Source organism: Oncorhynchus masou, chromosome 22, assembly GCF_036934945.1.
Source record: "Oncorhynchus masou masou isolate Uvic2021 chromosome 22, UVic_Omas_1.1, whole genome shotgun sequence".
Lineage (NCBI taxonomy): Eukaryota > Metazoa > Chordata > Actinopteri > Salmoniformes > Salmonidae > Oncorhynchus > Oncorhynchus masou.
In genome coordinates, this window is record NC_088233.1 from 43,193,736 (window position 1) to 43,197,642 (window position 3,907).

Here is a 3,907-nt window from a genome sequence, read left to right on the forward strand (position 1 = left end):
CCCTCTTCTTACCAGAAAGATGTTTGTTTCTGTCGGCGCGATGCGTGGAGAAACCAGCTGGCTGCAACGACTTCGGATAGCGTCTCTCCAGTGAGCCATGTTTCCGTGAAGCAAAAAACGTTATATTCTCTGATGTCCCTCTGGAATGCTACCTTTGCTCGGATTTCATCAACCTTGCTGTCAAGAGACTGGACATTGGCGAGAAGTATACTAGGGAGTGGTGCACGATGTGCCCGTCTCCAGTCCTGACCAGAAGATCACCTTCTGCTTCCTATTTTATGAATGAAGTTTTGGGTCGCCGGCTGGGATCCATTCTGTTGTCCTGGGTGAAAGGCAGAACACAGGATCTGCTTCGCGAAAGTCATATTCTTGGTGTACTGATGGTGAGTTGGCCTGCTCTTATATTCAGTAGTTCTTCTCGACTGTATGTAATGAAACCTAAGATGACCTGGGGTACTAATGTAAGAAATAACACGTAAAAAAACAAAAAACTGCATAGTTTCCTAGGAACGTGAAGCGAGGCGGCCATCTCTGCCGGCGCCGGAAGTTGCAACCTTTGGGCAGACGTGCATTAATGTTTCAGCCATGCCAGTGTAATGGATGTGAAACGGCTAGCTTAGTTTGCGGTGCGCGCTAAATAGCATTTCAATCGGTGACGTCACTTGCTCTGAGACCTTGAAGTAGTGGTTCCCCTTGCTCTGCAAGGGCCGCGGCTTTTGTGGAGCGATGGGTAACGATGCTTCGTGGGTGACTGTTGTTGATGTGTGCAGAGTGTCCCTGGTTCACACCCGAGTATGGGCAAAGGGACGGTCTAAAATTATACTGTTACACCACCAGGTACATATTTAATATCAGGAACATACATTCACACACTCTCTAAAATAAGGGTGCGGTTAGGGTACAGTGTTGTTTCTTGGGGTACACTTAACCTCTTACACTTATGGTGGCGCTATTTCATTTTTGGAAGAAAAACGTTCCCGTTTTAAACAAGATATTTTGTCACAAAAAGATGCTCACACTATGCATATAATTGCTACTGTTCGAAAACACTCTGACGTGTCCAGAAATACAAATATCTTTCTCTGTGCGTGCCCTTTAACGTGAGCTTCAGAGCAAAACCAAGATGACTTGGCATCCAGGAAATGACAAGGATTTTGAGGCTCTGTCTTTCATGATCTCCTTATATGGCTGTGAACGCAAGAGGAATGAGTCTGCCCTTTCTGTCGTTTCTCCAAGGTGTCTGCAGCATTGTGACGTATTTGTAGGCAGATCGTTGGAAGATTGACCATAAGAGACCACATTTACCACGTGTCCGCCCGGTGTCCTGCGCCGAAATTGGTGTGCAAAAGTCACCTGCCAGTATTTTTCCATGGGGCACAGACAGAGAAGCAAGCTTCCAAGAACTGCATGTCAATGAAGAGATATGTGAAAAAACACCTTGAGGATTGATTCCAAACAACGTTGCCATGTTTCGGTCGATATTATGTAGTTAATCCGGAAAAGTTTCACGTTGTAGGTGACTGCATTTCGGTTCGTTTCGATAGCCAGGCGAATGTGGAAAACGGAACGATTTCTCCCTACACACAGACGCTTTCAGGAAACACTGCGCATTTGGTATGTGGCTGGGAGTCTCCTCATTGAAAACATCAGAAGCTCTTCAAAAGGTAAATGATTTTATTTATTTGCTAATGGCTTTTTTGTGAAAATGTTGCGTGCTACATACCTGGGAATATGGACATGTTGCTTTGCATACTCTCCACACAAATTAGTCAATTTCTATGGTTCAAAAGCATATTTTGAAAATCTGAGATGACAGTGTTGTTAAGAAAGGCTAAGCTTGAGAGCAAACACATTATTTTAATTTATTTGCGTGCAGAAATCGTAACGTTGCGTTATGCTAATGAGCCTGAGGCTTAGTCACAATCCCGGATCCGGGATGGGGAGTTTCCAAAGGTTAATGTACCTTCAAAGCTACACATGGAACTCACATTATGTGGAAAATTAGTATAGTATATCTAGTATAATGTTACTTTTTCATACCCAATATTTGTAATATAAGGTACAATCATCACTGCGCTTTGAAATGTAGGTGGGTCAATGCACCAGTGGGACTGATTAACATATTTGGGGGTGTGATCTAATATATGTGTGTTTGTGCCAATCATTAGTGGAATTGTTGTACAACTTTATGTGGTTGGTGGTTATGGTAGTAAGGTTGAGCACATATTTTGACATTTGTCAGTTTCTGTAATGTGTGTGATAAAGGTCTTCATAGGTCCAAGAGACCTGATCTGATCTGATCTGGTTTGAGTCTGATATAATTGCCATAGATTTTCAGGTATGTGAAATTTCAAATTGATTTACCAACTGGACCTGTCCTCTGTTAACCTTTTGACAAATAAGTGTAAATATAAATAACAGCCCTTACATACCTTAAGGGAACATTTCGACATTTTCTGTATGGTTAGTGAGAAAGTCCATATTGCAAATGTACTGTCCCTTACTAGACGTCCGAAAACATTTGTAAAACTCGGGATGGCGGTCAGAGCGGCAGGGCCAGACCTACCGGGAAGTCATCAAATGAACTTTGTCGGACATTCCGGTTTCGTTTTATAAAGAATCTTTGTACATGAATCATTGTTCCGCTTATCCCGGAAAATCCCACAAGAGGGCATAAGCAATCAAATTGCAATTTGACAAAACATCACGAATGACGACGGGCCTTATCTCGAAAACTGAAAATATTTTGAAGCCAAGCATAGGCTTGTCATAATGGGCAGGTTGCCCCGAACAAGATGGCGTCTAGGCCTCAACGGTTTTTGAGTTATGGCCATTTTTCTGGGATTAAAGGTCCAAAATGAAAATAGAGAAATTATTTTCACTTCACGTCAAAGTCAAGGAGCCTCCGGTGTCAATAAAAAAAATCAACCATTTATCTATCGTCAATTAAGAATCGCAAAATGACAGATTGAGTGATGTTCAAATATAGGTGTTTTTTTCAGCAGTTTAATGAATCCAGTTGCAGGGTGTTCATACGAATATTTTTAAAGTGTGCTGCGGAGCTCTGCAAGATTTCTGTGATTTTCTATGATTTTCTGAAATAATACACAGTCACTAAACCCTCTTGCGTAAATAACTCAGTTCTTAACGTAGGCTTAAAACTCAGGATTCTGTAAAGACGCTACCCCAATCAGGATATGGGTTTATTTATAGCTTCCTACTGTTAACAACAGGAAGTGCCTTAAATGTGTCATAGTGGTTCTGTTTCCAAGGGTTAAAAGGTCAGATCTTTTCAAAACTTCATATGTGTGATTAGGCAACCCTCCTGAATTGTAAAATCATTTATTTTGAAACCCAACAGATGTCAAAGAAAAGCTCACACACACACAGCAGGATAGGTGACAAAGCGGTGTTTAAGGGGTGTGTTTTTTATAAATTTTGCTATTTTTGACTTTTGACTTCCTATGAAATCATATTCCAAATGGAGAAAACATATGCCTAATGCACAAGTAAGAAAAAAAAAGATTATGATAATAAAATATGACTAAAGTATGTTGATACAGTTCTTATACGTGTGTAATTGACACAAAATTCTAAAGAATTTGGAAAAACCGTCCAGAAAGCACTTTTTAGGGGTGTATGAATTTTTATGAAATTTTGCAATTTTGGACTTTTTGAATTTTGACTTCCTATGAAATCATATTGCAAATGGACAAAACGTAACACGCATATACGCAAGTAATAAAAAAAAAAGAAATTATGATAATACAATTGGACAAAAGTATATTCATACAGTTCTTACACATGTGTAATTGACAAAAAAGCGAAAGAATTTCGAAAAACTGTCCAGAAGGCACTTTTTAAGGGGTGAACATTTTGAACATTTTGCATGAATCAACGCCGATTT